Raw genomic sequence first — 18,008 nt, 5'->3', positions numbered from 1 at the left:
ACCTCATTTCCTCTGGTCTGTTGAACATGTGCTGCTTTGCCTTACCTTCAGAAAGGTCAAGTGCAGAACAGGTCTCCAGGCACGCAGTCAACTAATTAGGCAGTAGTGGTGAAGATGCGTACCAGCTCCTGGGATACAGCTGCAGTCGGCAGCCGCCCTCGGGGGTAACGAATATATTGTTTCACATTCAAGCAAGGTAGGGATTTGCATTACATTGTTCTCATGTGAAATATAAAAGAGCAGGATTCTATGCAGCAGTATAGTAGGGGGAGGGGGTGGGGGATTCCAATGTTCAGTTTGTTTTTCATGTTTTGAGCACCAGCCATTTAAAACACATTCATATTCATTCAATATAAAATAGATTATCTGTATCTAGGAGATAAATGCAGAACATTTTTTGAATATCTTGTTATTTCATTACAAGGGAAGTTCTTTGGTGGGAACTTTTGAACTCACATCATTAAACTAATTTTCTTTTCGAGAGAATAATGGTTTAGGTAAATGAAATATATGTTGCTATAATATATTTACTGGTACATTACTCTTTGATATTGGGGAACTGTTGTGGATTGTTGAATAAGTAAAAACTGCACATGTGAAATCCATTTATATTAACTGGAAACAATGTTTTTAGTAAAAATGTCTTTTTTTTTTTTTTTTTGCACAAAATAAGAATGAACTGCGAAATTACATGAAAATGAAACCAAGCTGTCCAGGAGAGAAAGGAAATCATCCCCATCAATAAACATTACTATAATGGAAATAAAAATAAAAGATGAAGGAACAATAAGCAGAGAAAACAATCAAAGGATTTCATAAGCACACATCATATCATCTCAGAATTAGCAGGATGCTATTTGGACAGGAGATCATTAAATAATTGAGGCTGAAAAAAGGGGCAAAGAGAGAAGAATTTTAAGTGATTTTTCCAGAGAATTCCAGACTTTGAGTTTACAGGATTTGATAGAATGTTGATGTTTGAAAGTACGACAAAGTGGAGACTGTTTTTGGTTCCTCACTTCCTGTAGCTGAAATCCAGGTGGTGACTGCAGCAAGACGCTTGATCTATTTAAGCCTTTATTGGCAAGGTGACTCCCACATTTATTTTTGTTTCCTCCAAAGTCACACTGAGAATTTAATGACAGGAGGAAACAGGTTTGTTAGACAGGTGTTCAGATGGTAGCTTCAGCTATTCCTGCATTTCCTGTGGGTTTCACAAAGTGTGACATTACATAGCTTGAAATAACTTAAAAAAAATTAAATAAAAAACACCAAGGGATACAATTCCCAACTATTTAGATGAGTTCTCTATGAAGGGTTACAAACGGTTACGGAATGCTTGAATGAAATACCCATTTACAGAAATGTTTTAGCCATAAAACTGATTTTTAGTCATTTTCCCCACTTTCCTACAGATTTTATTATACATAAACGATAACTATGTATTTGATTGTATCATAAAGTGTCTCAATGTCGACTCCTCTATATTACTGCCCAATAAAAAGATGAGAGAAAAAAGAAAGTGCCAACATTGAACTTGAACACATCGAATTTGTTGCATAGAAACATAATTAGTTGGTTTAATCAAAATCGTCAAAACAACAAACTACAAAGTCAGGACCAGTTGCCCATTAGTTAGAGGCCCCAAACACTAAATGGTCCCAGGTATAAGACAAACTGGTATCTGAATCATACAAGTAAATAGATACGTCTCATTTGCGGTAACGGTAAAAGTAATCTAGCTATAATCAATCAACTGTAATCAACACTGTTCAGGAAAAAAAAAATTGTTGTTTTATTGTTTTAGTTCACTTTTACTGGCATCCATTTGTTTCCTTAAACAAAACTCATTACAAAAATGAACAACAGCAGCCATTTTTCTGCCATTCACAAAAGATTGCCGGGTAAATGTGAAACTTTTCCAAAACTTAAGTTTTTATGTTCTCATGTAAACGGGGCCTTAGTAAGACCCAACCGGTACAGCACAGGGAATTTCTTAATATTAAAGTTGCTAAATAAAAGTTGTGAGGCGCCGGCAGAGGAAATGCTTCCTGTTTCAATGACGGTAGCAATTTGCAATCTGGAACAAACGCACAACAGTCTTCATTCAAATACGTATACTGTAAACCTATACATAATAGATTTTATTTGACCTCTGTTGGATTGTTCCTCCTTTGTTCGGTCGGTTAGGCACATAACTGACCAAAATACAAGGACAAGAGAAATGATGCGGTTTACAAACAGAGGAGAGGGAGACAAAGGGGCAAAGCTGGTACAATTGAGGAGCACAGCTGCATAAATGCATATATATCCCCACAGAAATGTAAGGTGATCAACAGACAGGCTTCTGAGGAGAGACCGAGAACAAAGAACTATAAAGAGGAAGGCAGGAGAGAAAAACCTACCAGGATTGTCACATCTTGGCAAGAAAATGACCACATGTTGTTCCAAAACGTTGACATTTCTGACCTGCTTATGAAGAGCAAAGACATAAGGTCTTAGCATACCCACTCTGGTTTTTAATACTGTTTTGTCCTTTATAGCCAGATGTGATGTGGTCATTCTAGGTGACCAATCAAATATTCATCATGTGTGACTTGCTGAAATCGTGGCACATTAACGCGCCAATGGAAAAGACAAAATGTCAAACAATCACAAAGAGTTGCCCACAAATGTTGCTTCAACTTTATTATTTTCTTTTACCGATTCATAATTCATGCGGGGAGATGAATTTTATGACAACAGTTTCCAACAGCTGCAACATTTACAACTTCCGAGTCATCTGCAAAACATAATCATAACGTCGCAGTTTTATTTTATCCCTGTTGGAAAAGATCAATCTGGAAGACAAACGATGGCGCGGTAACTGTTCTGGAGGCTGTGGCTTCGCAAGGCAAACAACTGCTCAGTGCTGGCAGAGATCTGCTCCGTCCACTGCTTCCCATTTAAATGTGGGATCGCTGTGAAAGTCAATTCAGTGCACACGACTGCGCCCAGGGGACCCCCAAAGGAGAGGAAGGGGCAGACACACTGATAACACACACTCCCCGGGTGGCCTGATAGATGCAGCTAGAGTCTGTAACTTAGATAATTAAGTCCTTATTCAGCTGAGCGAATGTGCCTGGCAGCGAGCTCGGGAGTGCCGAGCACAATAAGGAGCTCTTGCCAAATGACCAGCACTTACCCAAACTTTTCACCACTCCTGTCGTCTTTCTGCAAACCCCAGGGCCCAGCAGCCTCAGCTGTGAGCAGTCCAACCACACACACACACACACCCTCAAACGTATGACCCGGCAGGTGGTGAAAACGAACGCCACTTCGGTATCAACAACATTCAGTCAGTTAGTTAAAAAAAAAAAAGGGGGGGGGGGGGGGGGGGGGGAGTAGCTGAATGCTTACTGCCAGCCGGTGATCAGTCTGGCATCTTTTTTCGTTAACAAGCTTCACTCGCAGGCTGAATGCATTTCCTCTTTCTACATATTTAAAGTGTGAATGAATGAAGTTGCTTCTGTAATCGCTGTGTGTTTGTTTTCGTTGCCACTTCTCTGCTGTGTGCTTGTGGAAATCTGTGCCAACTTGAGCTTTAAATGTCAACCTTACAAAAGCATCTCGGTTGTATAATCCCGATCACCTCTGGAGCCGCTGCTTTCACCGGGGAACAAATGCTGCCGTACGGTGTTTGAAGCATTACTTGGTCTGTATTACGAGATTTACGCTAGTGTTTGACTTGCTGATTATCACTGCATATTTTGTGTTGCTTGTTTTGATGTAATTATTAATGTAAGGCTGAGATTTATGAAGGCATCTTTAATGAAATGGCACTATAAAGCTGTCAGGGTTGCTTTCAGGGCGTGAGTAAAATGCCACGAGCGTCGTAAACATGGATGGAGGACGTGCTCTGTTGATATAACGCCTCATTGACCCTTAATGTGCAGGCATTTTTTTTAGGGGGAAAAATGGCGAATCATTCCCCAACATAACTCAAGGTAATTGTGGAACTAATGGTCTTACTTTGGAGAACAGTAGACAATAATCAGAGCAAATACAAAGCCATGGAGATTGCTTCAGCCTGGCTGGGATAGATTCTCACAGGGAAATTATCATAGATTGTGGTGAAGCTTTTTGCAATCACACTGGCCCGGCTTTAGTGTTATGTGACTTATTAAAGCATTTCAATTGTGTCGTTACTTTCAGGCTTTCAGAGAAAATGGCCTCGTTGAGTCTGTATTGGCCTGCATTTTCTTACCTTTTACTGTCTCTCCTTTCAGCAACCCTCAGCTTATGATGGTAAATATTTGAGGACATTTGCTGCTTTCTCCAGCTTTCATGACTCTGTATCCAGACAGAATCTCTATATATGGATGTTTTTAACTCTGATTTGGGGTATTCTAAATGAAAGAAAATCATCTGCTAACTTTGCTTTGGGAGTCTGTTGGAGTTATACGACCACAGTGATACAAGTTTGAAGTTATACATGAAAAGATGAGAGCTTTTCTCACATCTTTCAGAGAGCAGTCATTTAGCTCAACACAAAGACACAAAGAAATGTGGACACAGCTCAAATTTAGTTCGAAGCATTGTTTCAAATAACTAGGCTATAGAAATGGTCAAGAAAAAATCAAGTAACATTATGTGAGTGTTTGACTCTTTACGCTTATAGTCAGGCCTCCAGTTTATACAATAGTCTTGCATAAAGAAAGGGGAAAAAAAAGGTTATTTAAGTCTCATTTGAAATTCTTTTTGAAATTTGTCACCAAGTCTTAAAGTAACAATCCAGTTTTGGGTAATAATACCAGGGAGTACTTTTACTCATATTTAAGAGCAGTTTTCTCCATGTTCACTTCTTTGCTTTTAAATTGCTACGGAGTACACCCACATTTTTTTATTGTTTTTCAAATATTGTGAATACGTTTTCTTTTGTTGAGACATTTCTGCTTCATATCAGCAGTTGTCATTGTTATAGAATCACATTTAAACTAGTGAAATGAATTAAATCTCTACTAATGAAGAAAGTAACACATTTTTTCAGGAGCTGTTGATTAAAGCACTTTTACTATATTTTCAGTTTTAAAACTCTGTTTTAATTTCTCACAATTGGAGCAACGTAACAGTTACTGTATTGTGCACAACTTGGCTGACCTGCCGCCACCTTCAGTTCCTGATCACCAAACCAATTCTTTTTTTCATCTTTGGCTTATCATTTCACTGCAAACAAATTTTTGCAACCCCAAGAAAAAATACTCAATCTGCTGGAATGGACATATTACAAAACACGGCGCAAGGAGCTGAAAACGGTGTGATAATGCTCCTTTACGCTGCGGTCTATGAACCTGCTTTCTCCATGAGGAATTATGATAAAATCACCCATTTTAACTTGTGATTTCTCTTCATGTGATGGAGGAGGAATCTGAATCGGAATGGCCTCATGTAAACCCTCTGAATGTGAGAGACGAGGTGAAAAGACATAAGCAGGGCTCATCTCTTCACTCTGCCTGAGAAACGGGCACTGCTCAACATGCTGTGTTTTATACTTATACCCCAGCAACAAAGGATCAATCAAAAATGCATGACAAGTTGCGGTACACGACTTCAGAATGTAAGAGGATTAGTAATGTTTGCTGACATAACTGGGACTTACAGTGAGCTCCACTGGAGTTGTCAGCCTTTGTGTCTTACAGCATCAAAGTTGTTTGACTACTGAATTATTAAAACTGGCCCATCAACAATACTCTGAAGCAATTCGGCTAAAAACACATCACTGCTCCAGAAAAAGCGATAAACACACACACACACAGAGCAAATGAGTTATCTCCTTCACAATCTGAACAATGATATTTTCCCGTCATAACAGGATGTAATGAAATGACTGTGATCGGAGTTCAGTGTGTATCGCTCGTTTGAGGACGGGTTGAGTATCAGTGAACGATTCACAGAGACCTTTCTGAACTCCTCGGTAAATATTGTACAGAAAAGAAAAAAAAAGCCAGAAATAGATCTCCTGCAGCTTTGCACTGGATTTTCCCCGAGACCAAAGTGGAGATTTTCATAACGTTTTCGCTGTGATTGTGTGGATTTTAAATAAGCGCAGCCTGTGGTATCTGTAAGTGTGGAGCAATGACTTACCACAAAGTATCAAGAACAAGCATGTGCAATTCTGTTTGTTGATGATGATTTATTTTTTCGCGTTCTGGAAGTTGTGCTGGCGCTTTGACACAGCCCAAGAAAAATCATTGCTTGACTTTGAAGTGAATGTCTTTTTCTTTTCCACACGCCAACGCTTCCGCACTTCTTCAAGCAGTTGAAACTGAGGGTTTCTGAATGTGTTTCTCTCACTCAAGATAAATGACTTGTGTGCTGCATCTGGCAGCAAGAACCAGAACAAAAGAGTGCTCTGATGGCAACTCAAAACTCAAGGACTCTGTGCAGCGTTCCCTTCTTTTCAGGTCATTAAAATACAAATCACACATTTTACATTGTTGAATATTTTCAGATACGTATCGGTTATTTTTGCTGCCTTTTCCAACCGTTGGGATTTCTCACGTTGCCTTAGTTTGGAACGAAAACATGAGAATAATTGGAGTTGGAAGGATAATAAAAACTGTTATATCTATTAGTCTAACCTTCACTTGTTCAACAAATTTGCATTTATAAGTATAATTCACTGAGGAAAAAGAAATAGAAAAAATATGAGAGAAGTGGATAAAAACAAGACATAAGCCAAATATAACCTGTTAATGAGTGCGCATTAGTGGCACTGCCACCCCAGGCTACCTGACTCCTCTCTGTTTCCTACCTTTGAGCACATCTAATTTAATTGTCTTGTGGTCTGAGAACAAAGGAATCAGAGTTGTGGTTTCTCGTCGCTGAACTCAGCAGGAAAGTGAAAAAGTGTTGACCTGTTCCTTTAATCATTTCACTCTGCAAGGATAAGTACTGCACAAAAATCTACCTTTTAAAGCACTGATAATGAATTTGGGGTCCATCACCTCCCTCCACTGTTCTCAGCAAGAAGAGCCCTCCCCCCCTCCTCCCAGCTCTCTCTGTCATGTCTGTGATCAGCTATCTTCTATGCAGTGGTCTCCTGGTGCTTCTCTGCTACAATCAGGGGCAGGATCAGACTGAATGGACTGGTGAGGAGGGCTGGCTCTGTCCTGGAGACCCTGCTGCTGACCATTAAGGAAGCTGAAGTGCATCATGGACAGCATCTCTCATCACCTCTATAAACTTGTTCCTTCAGAGACAGACTGCAGCCACCATCCAGGAAGGAGCTACCATGGATCATTCATACCTGCTGCTATGAGTCTGTTCAACAGCACAAACTGAATGTGTAAATATCACTATCCTGGCACTGTTCAAAAGTGAATATTGTAAATATTACTGCTTTGTACTATGAGTATTTGTCCTCATCTTGGTATTTATTTTTCTAAATAAATGAGACATAGAATTGTTGCACTATAGATTAATAGAAAGAAAAACAGTTGTATATTTCTGTCTTTACCTACTTTGCGCAAAGTGAAAATGCTTCTGTGATGACCAAATTCCCCCATGTGGGATTACTAAAGTCTGATCTAATCAGAACTAATCTGAATGTTGAAACCACCTCCCATCACAACAAATGTGATCGTTTCATATGGTGACCATATTTCAGTCTGCAGTCTGCTCTGAAAGCAGACAATGAAAGATGCACCTCTTCATTAAAAACACATCAGATCTCTCATGCATGTCCATGGAACACCTGCTCTGTCACCTTTGTGGCTAAGGTTGTTTCTAATGTCTCCTCACATAGTGATTTTAATTTCAGTTGTAGTATCCACACGGTTATCCTTACATCTTCTGTGTCCACCTCATCCAATCTAAGGTGTCTTACACTGTGGGCAGTCGCTCGCCACGCATTCACCCCTTTAAGCAACTTTGCCCCGCTTTACATGAAGTTTCAAAAGAAAAGGCATCGTTTTTGAATCAGAAAAGTTTAGCTTTTAGATGACAATGTTTTGAAAATGATGTCTATTCACACAGAAATGGCAGGATTGCTGAAAATGATGTTGTTAGCATGCATTGCTGGTGGCTCTCAAACATAAGACTACCAAGTCTCAGGAAAATATTGACTGGGAGCCATGACACTTTGGATTCCGCCATTGTTGTTGTTGTTCATCTGCTCACCAATCAGAACTAACTGAGACAACCCTTTATGGAGCTTTAACATCTAAATTTCATTCCTTCAAATTAATCAATTGACATGTTAACAACCGCTGGATATAAGGTACCTGAACCAGTTGTGCTATACATTGAGATAAGTGAAGCTCAATAAGAGGTTAAGAATTTTATGAAAATCATGACATCTCTTTCATACTTAAGTTCCACTTAATGGAGTAACATTTAGGGGAACTTATTGAAGGTACCTGCAGTTAAAAGGTTTGTGCACAGAACCTGTCAAATGCGTACAATATTTTTTTTTGAAAGATGAAACACTGAAGTATTTTCAAAAGTTGCTAAAGAACAACACTCGTGAGGATCTTGCAGCTGAGGCCAAAGAAAAAACAGAGGGAGGCGCCCTTCTGTCGATAGCCTCTGGATACAGGCATTTCCAGGCTGTAGATTACTTCCTTCAACACTGTAAAACAGATGTTGAACTTGGGGGGGGGGGGGGGGGGTGTTCAGTAAACTTTTACTGTTGGAGAAGGTGTTATGGATCATCAAACATCACAGTAAAGTTTAAGCAATGTGAAGTTTGTGCCCTAACAGAAGTTTTGGCTGGCACGCCCAGGCGAAACAAAAGGAATTAAAGTTGAGCACAGCAGCGGCTCTGTTTTGTCACTAAGACAGCTCAATGTTTCGTCTCTTTCCTCCAGCGACGAACACATTAGAGCAAATAAAGGGGGAATGATGTGGGTGAGCAGATATGATTCATGGGGCCAAGCAAACAGTGTGTCCTGGTTGCTTGTTAAATGTTTTGAAAATGGATAGTGGCCTTTCAAACACCCCGGAACTCTGCCATGCATTCTTGCTCTGAGGAGAGTTGAGCCTCTTTGCCAAAGACTCCCAAGACAAAACGATATGTCACAACCGTGGCCCCACACGGTTCATCATGTAAAGGTCACACATATTGCTGCATGGAGAGTCTGATGAGCATCCAAAGAGAGAGAGAGAGAGAGAGAGAGAGAGTGAGAGAAAGAGATACTTGTGTTAGCTGCATTTCAACACACAAAGCTCCAGTTTGGAACAAATTATGGCAAAACACCAACTCGTTTCAAATTCCTGCTAAGTCATATTTGACATTGTAATATAGGTTTGACACGAGTGCCAGCCTCATGCTCCCATGTGGAGACCCAGAGCGCACTCGCCAACTCAGTCACACATAACAGGACAAGGTTAATCTGAGTATAATGAGGTGGAACACACTGACATGATGAGACCATTCACTCACACAAAATACGACTAAAAAGGTAGATCAGTGGTGTCCCCAGAGATGGGTGGGTTTCAGCAGAAAAACACATAAAAAGCACATTATAGACGGTACCAGGAGTGCTGTAATGTCTAATCATGCTGATAGTTTGAGTGTGACGTGCTGAAGTTTCTGCCGTGCGGTCTGCTGTCAATTCAGCACAACAAACAGCAGCTGGTTTGTGGTATTCAAAGCAATGAAAGCTGTTTTTCTTTCCTGGAAAAATGTTTTGTTGTTTAGTTATTTGGATTTCAAGGTGACATCTGATTATCCACACAGCTGATAATGAATGTGAGTGAGGATTTCTTCCTCCCAAAACACATCCAAAAACTGTCTTGTTCCTCATTAAGGCATGCTCATGACAGCTCTCAGGACTTTTCTTTTCTTTTCTTTTTTAAATTCACACATCACTCTAACATCAGGCATTCACTCATCCATCTTTAATAATCAATTTTATCTATTGTGGCGGGCTCGACTGACTGTTGGCAAGTAGCAGATTAAACCTTGGAAGATCCATCAACCTGTCACAAGACACACAGAGAGACGTGCCATTGGACTGTAGGTGGAAGTCCTTGCCTTAGTTTGTCCAGATGGACATTAATAACGATGGCGGCCTCTGGGTGGTTTTATCGTAGTGAGTCACCTGTAATAACAATTCAACTTGGTCGATCCATATGAATGTCCTTGTCCTCATATTGATAATGTTTGTTATTCTCTGTGGGCATGTGTGTGAGTGGTTTCATTACAAAAATAACCAACAGTACCCAACAGGGGCCCAACATTAAAACTACAGCATTTCTGCGGTTTCTGTGTAATCAGACATCGTTTTCCAAATGTTGCTGTGTAAATACAAACCATTTCAGATACAAAACTGCAAAAATTATGCATTTTTACTTGAAATGTTGTGTAAACAGAGCCTAGACTTACAAGCATCCATAATGTGGTGAAGGTCCATTATCTTCAATATGATTCTGTCAAAATTGCAGCTGTAGTTCACAGATTTAATTACAACTTGGAAGATGTGTTTTAATAATTGGTTGTATTCTCATTTATTTTCTGTATTGTGTTTTTACTTATGTATTTAATTGATTCACCCTACACCATATCACCTCACACCACAGCCCGGACCTTTCAAACAACAGACAGAAGTGTGAAACATGAAATACATCTTTTTTGTGACTATCCTTTAAGTGAAATATTTCTATCTCTGGTTTTTTAATTCAGGTTCTCCAGACAAGAAGTTATTGTGAAGATGCTATGCTCGTGTTATAGCTGATAGATTAGAGTGTGATAATATTCTGCAGGGGTGACGCAGTGTCAATGAATCAGCATTGTTTTAAATCGGGAGCCCTCAGCAGCGTCGCCTTAAACTTCAAAGGGAATCAGCTCGGCACAGTAGTTTTTGATCGTGGAGACAATTGATCTTTAATTTTCAAAGAATATTTATGCTTCAGGCTTCCCTAAGAAACTTTTCAAACAACCTGCCACAAAATGTTTGATTGTAGTAACAATGACAAGAAGACTTTTTCAGATTATTGTCCTGACAGTGCTACTGTACACTCTGCTGCTCGACGTTCAGAAAGTGCAGGAAAAATTCCCAGCAGCCAGTCTCAGCCAGCCTGAAGAGTTAAATCACCTGGATGGACAATAATAGTTCAAGAAGATGTGAAAATGTGACTGTCGCAGATTTTGGGACACATCAAGAATGCATTGTTTTGCAAGACCTTTTGTCTATTAGGTTGCTGCTGAAAGATATTCATTGCAAAAGCCCTGAAAACGCATATGTGATGATGTATATATGGAAATATTACATGGGAATATCTATCCCTGAAAATATCAATTCAGCAACATCCTCAAACTCTGCTGCTTAAAATACACTGTTGATTAATTTACCTTCACAGAGAAGAGAGTTTGGTTGTGATATGTCCACGGAATTGTTCCTGTTGTAAGAATAACATGCCACCTTCCTGTACAGCTGTGCTGTTTTCCACAGCTCTCATCAGCAAATGGAGAAAGGGGTTAATTTGTTGAATCAATGTCACACCACACTGTGTGAAACTCATTTTAGGATTGTGTGTGACAAGCTTTTCTTAGCTTTCTGTGTGAGAGGAAATACACGTACTTTTTTGTATTAATTAGTGACTGCGTGCCGCCTGATTTAGTTTAACTTTCATGTCTGCAATACGGTTTCACTCTAAACCAAGAAATTAATTAGGTGATCATGAATTTTCTATTTCGAGAAAAATATTACTGTAATTTCAAACCTATGTGGTCACAGTCATGAAACAGTATATTATAAACAGTGTTGAGAATATATTTTTAAAAAAGCAACACATTAATGACACCACTAGTTTTAGTCGTGCCCAGAAACTGGTCTTTATTATTAAACTAGTAGTGTAGTTATAATTGCTAATATTTCAGTGTGCTTCTTACTTGTTACTTGTTGTCGAGATGCAGAAGCAGTTTTTTTTAATGTTATTTTATGAGACAAGGTGACATCAAAAACAAAAAGAATAAAAAAACAAAACAAAACAACAAACACACACAAAAAACAGTCAAACCATCTGTAAACATTGCACACATGACATCAGTGATGGTTATTTGTTGCCATTTAAGCTGAGGCAGTGAAACCATTTTCAAGTGCTTCACGGTGGAAAAGTTTCTATCTTGAAATGACTTCTGCTTGTGTTTCACAACAACGTGGCAGAGACTGCAAAATAGTTTCCCCCACCTTACAGAAAAAAAAAAAAAAAACAAGAACGGACTGTTTTGTAGTCATTTCACAATCATTTCAATCAGAAAATGAGAGCATTCCTCTATGCTCCAAACAATATTTTTATAGCCGATATTTGAGGTCACGATGTTTTCATTGATTGAACAGGGAAAGCAAAAATAAGCCTTTATTATTTAAATGTTTAATGTCAGACAAAACATAATTGTATGTATTGTACAATGGTAAATAAATGCAAATAAAAAATGTTCTGACCATCTTGTGTTGTAAAATGCAATATTCATTGAAATTGTTATTGTACACTGTGAAAACCTATAGCTCTGAACATGGTAAATTACATCTTAGAAATTGCTCTGATTACATACCATAAAAAGAAAGTACTTCATCATAGTAAAGTGAGTGTTTGCAACAACGGAGGAGCTCATAAAAATCCTGCAGCTGCTTGCTAGAGCCAGTCAGTACAGAGCCTGATCTGAGGGGTTTGAAAGTGATAAAGCTCATGCTGCGGAAGCTGACTAACAGCTCGTATTCAGAATCGTGTCTGACATATATGCAAAATAACGCACATTGATTTTGCATGTTTGCCTTCAAAATACGAGAAATAATATAAGTTGATAGATTTACTACATCTGAACACTCCAATTATCATATATTCATGAAGACTTGCATTGTTTATATGCATTTATTTTTTGAAACATGCTGCAAATCAGATAAACAGTTAGCGGAGATGCTGTGCTCATTGTGAGGAGAGACATTAGCTCAACTGGCTCAATACAACTTTTGTTTACAGACATTGATCAAAGAAATGTCCTCTGTTGTACCACAAATTGTGACCTATTATTCCCCAGATGTGGCAAAACAAAGGGTGCCAGCATGTGGTCTGGCATGTTACCTATATTGTTTTCAGTATTGCTGCTGTTTCTGTGTAAACAGACATCATTTTCAAACTGTTGCTGTGTAAATGCACAACCTTACCAAAATGAAAATGCAACAATGATGCGTTTGCAATTGAAACATTATCATGTAAATAGAGGCTGCAAGCACCATCTCGTCTTGGACCACCAGTCTTGGCATGCAATTTAGCACACTGTATGCAGGACCTGAGTTGATCAGGGACATGGTATCATCCCTGTGACAGTAACTCCAGCTGTGAGCGGGTGAGAGAAAGTCAGTCCTTTGCAGAAACCAGTGATGGTGGTCGGTCTGCCTAAACCTCACAGCCACACGTTCTCATCCCAGCAGAGGGCTGACATCCTCCCCCAGGCTTTGGGGCTTGGGAAACCTGACTGGTCGTGTCGTGCAAGCGCAATAAGTCACCTCGTGTCCAGAAACGGCAAGTCTGGCTGCAAACTCTCTGATGCTTTTATCATCACAACCGAACACGCTTGGAAAACAGGCCAGCCTGGAGGAGTCGTAAATTCACACCAGCAGTCTGTGCACCAAACTGCCACTCCAGTTGGTGTGACTGGAGAAATCTCGACTTCAATGAGCGCTCGAGCCAAGTATTCAAAGACTGAAGACACATACTCAGAATGATCTCAATCAGTGAACTGTATGATAGAAAACATCAAAGAAATTAGGCTCTTTCTTAAAACATACAGTGTAAAACAAACGACTAATAATCCATAAAGAGTAGACTACTCTTGGATGAGAACTTTTTTAAAAATTGGTAGATTCAGACAAGAGTAAAAAACGATGCAGCATTTTTATGTCACAAAAACTGGCCTGAAGGAACAATCAGGAAGCCGCGCTGTGAGAATCAGATAGCAGCTCTCTGATGGCACACCAGCTACACACAAGCTGCTCATTTGCACCGGCTTCACACTTCTGATGGCAAAAGTGGTGCGGCTCACAACGCACATTATAAATGTATGTGTTGTGTTTGTGTGTGTGTGCGTGTTTCTTGTTCTCTCTCTCTCCCTTTTTTCATTTTAAAGCGCCGCATACCGACCTGGTTTACTGGCATGTCTTCCGCCTCGCTATCAACCATCACAGCAAAGAAACTGAGAGGACAAAGAGTGCTGCGCGGATGTGAATGAAGAACACATATTGTTTTGTTATGCACCGTGTGGTCCCACTTGGGTCCGAGAGCGCAAAAAGTGGCCTTGATACTGACTGACAATTCCTGATAGTTAGCCTCCAGCCCCCATACTAATTTCCATACCGACAACGGTGGGCAGACATTTTAACAAGCTTGTGAGTTCTAAAGTCACCAAGACAGCCTGTTCTCGTCGTAGCTCGGATTAAACACCATACTTTTTTGTTCGTACTGATTTAAGGACACATGAATAAATAATTACGTCTACCAAAAACCGATTTTCTGTAGAGTCAGAGGCAGATTGTCATCATGATTCCCTGAAAAAGATGTGATGATGTTGGTAATTATAATAAACATAAATGTGAATAAATGCAGCCTAAAAAGAACCCTCAAAACAAGCAACACCGATGCATTTTTGATTTCATTGTTGCTTCTCATTCATGTGATGTTTTTATTTTATAAATTTCTCAATTAACTTCCCACTTATTCAGTCAAATGACCCATAAAACCTTTTTATCCATTGGTAAGGCTATTTCTCACTTTGGTATTTCACTTCAGCTTATATCAGTAAAGATGGAAACTTGTGCGTGAGCAATTTGAGTAATGCTTTCCATTGTATTGTAACTCACTGTGATGATGGGAGGAGGGATCGTGCGGTCGGCTGCAAATTTGGACAGGCAGCCATGGTAATGAAGTCGTTTTTCGGGATTGTTGTGGTGAAGAGGGAGCTGAGCTGAAAAGCAAAGCTCTCCATTTACCAGGCAGTTTACATCCCCACCCTCACCTACGGTCATGAACTTTGGGTCCTGACTGAAAGAATGAGATCGGAGATACGACAAATGAGTTTTCTGCACAGGGCGTTGAGTCTCATTCTTCATGAGGATGAAGAGCTCAACCACTTAGGAGAGCCTTAAAGTTGTGCCGCTTGAGAGGAGTCAGCTGAGGTGATCCAGTCATCCAATTAGGACGCCCTCTGGTCGCCTCTTGTTAAAGGTTCATGAAGCAGGTAGGACGCTTCGAGATCCATCAAGAACCCGCTAGACGGATACCTTTTGTTTAGTCTGGGAGGAGCTTGGGGTTCACCCAAAGGAAATTGCAGAGTACAGAGATATCTGGGGTCCTTCGTTCCACACTGCTGCCGCAACCACATTAATACAAGGCCCCGTTTACGTGACATTTCATGTGACAACACCAAATCCATAAAAGAAAAGTGTTGCAAGTGTGTCCGTTGCTGCAGTGTAAAGGCAACAGTGTAGTTAGTATGCTGGGCCATGGGAGGGCTCTATTGCTTGATCTTGGTATGAAACCACATAGACATGTGTGCAGAGGACAATACATTATAAACGGTAACAAAACTCAGAGAGCCCAACATTCGTATGGACTGATGACGAATCGGATGTTATTAGGTGTGTGTCTCAAGTATTAAACTACCAATTTGGACTATGAAACTAGAATACAGATGGCAAGTCATAGCAATGCGGTGGCCGCCATGTTTGTTTACTGGTGCGTGAGCAGAAGGAACTATTTACCACTGTCCATGGGCAGCAACAGTGCTCCATTGCGCCCTTGAGAGAAAAGTTCCACCTTGGGAGCTGGAATAAAAACATCACAGATGCAGTGGATCTGAACACTGGTGTTGTGTAAACGGACGCCCCAAAAGTGAAGGAGTCTGAGCATTAAGTTCCACAAAACGTTCGTCTCTATGGAAATAGGAGGAAACGCTACTGACCATGTGCACCACAGCCATGGTAATTAGTTCCTTTTTCACATGCCTGAGTAGCTGTACAATAACAACAATGGCGGCCTCCAGACTGTCATGACTTCCAGTCCATATTCTCCTGGGATTTGGTAGTTTTATAGTTGAGTCATCATAATTATGATCCAACTTCATTGTCTGTCAATACAAGTGTCCGTGTACATTAATGTTTATGCTAATAATATATTGTTCTCTGCACACATGTAAAATTAGCCTCAGTTGGACAATTCTCATGAAAAGCCATCGGATGAATGTAACATTTACCATAGAAAAATGACACATAATCAACAGGTGGATTCAACAACAAAACAAAACAATGGAGATGTCTACCTGCAGTGAATAAATTGAACTCCACTGTTGTCAAAGTTTTTCCTTGATCCAGAAGCAATATGAAGCACAAACTCTCATTGAAACCAATGACAGTGAAACTCTTTGACTGAGTGCTGTTGCTTCAGGCAGATGAAGACAGGCCCTCGACAAACACCACACCACTGAGACTCTGAGTAAAAACAAACCACACATATACCCCAGTCATTATGACAATTTTGACTCACAACACAAAGTGTTGTTACATCAACAGCTGAAGACTCGGCTACGTGAGAAGCGTGATAACAATAATTCATCATCTTAAATTAAAGGCTGCAGAAACAAATCCAGAAGGTATCGATGTTGAGTTTTGTTTTGTTTTTTCTTTAACAAATGCTTGAGAGGTAGCACAGATTACTTTGCTCCGTTGTTTGGTTTTGTTTTTTTCTTTTTTCGCTCTAGTGTTTTTCTCTCCAGTGTTGCATTAAAGAGCGGCAGCAGTCTGGTAAATAACATGTCCAAGTGACACATTGTTCTGTTTGAGGACGTGGAAGGCGGACAGGTCACTGCTTTCAGAAACCCTCAAACGTGTCTTCACCTGGGCTCTGTCAAATGGAAACCGAAAAATAAATAAGAAAGCACAAAACCAAGACAAATGAGAAGTCTTATATGAAGAATGTCTTCAGTGATCTTTCATCAAGAGTTCATGTCTGATTATAAAAAGATGAGTGCAGGGTATTGTACAGAAGATTCTTTTGAACCGAGGAGCAGCTCCTTATATCATTCATTAGAAATGTAAGTTGACTTGTTTGATGTGCAGAACCGCCTGTGGAAAGACCATATATGTTCCCGTATAACACTGACTGACTAATTAACGAATGTTTGCTGGCAGAATACAGCCTGCTTATTACTGTCAATTGTAATTGATAGATTCATGATCATTACCTTTAATGACTGTCATTTCTACAGAGCAGTCACTACGAGGTTAAGACAACACATCAGCTGTGAAAATGTGAGCCATTTCAACCCACGAGGCACAAATCATTACAATATCAAAACAACGTATCCCGGTTGATTGTTAGTCTGTCTTGTGTGTTGTCGTAGACTAAGAGAGCTCAAAGACACGTTTTAAACAATAAGCCGGTGCATTAAGTATCAGCAGGCTGTAAAACTCCCCTCACTCTCTGCAGATCAGAGGCTTTACAGGAGCTTTCAGATCACATCTTGGCTTCATGTAAACTGACTGCTCCGCCTTTTGCATCAGTGAACACCATTTCAATAAACCCACAAAAAACTTTTATTTATATCTGCTTTACTCCTTTCAGACCAATCATAGCCCACAAAAACAATAATCAAACTATTTCCGCTGAACCAAAACCGTCAGAGTATAGAAGCTGCTTTCCTTTGAAATGATAAAAATAATCCCGAACCTCTGTTTGCAGCACGGAGTGAAGATCAATAACAATCAGGACTCTGATTAGACGATGGGGCCGATCTTGTTTGGATTGTCTTGCATCAGATCTTTTAAAGTATTCAGACCTGTGTGTTACCAGTGTTTGGACAAAAGAAACCAGACATGGTGCTTTCACTTAGCAGTAACTAAAATAAAGCCACTCTGTTATTCCCCTTCAAGAAAAAAAGCTCTCAAGCTCGATTCTCAGCCGTTTGTGACAGTTTGCACATCCCCATTTGATTAGCCATACTTGTCTTCAGGTATAATATTTTCTCAGAGAGT

This window comes from Blennius ocellaris (genome assembly GCF_963422515.1).
Source record: "Blennius ocellaris genome assembly, chromosome: 16".
In the NCBI taxonomy this organism is placed as follows: Eukaryota; Metazoa; Chordata; class Actinopteri; order Blenniiformes; family Blenniidae; genus Blennius; species Blennius ocellaris.
The sequence above is the reverse complement of the archived record's forward strand: the minus strand, read 5'-3'. Positions refer to the sequence as shown.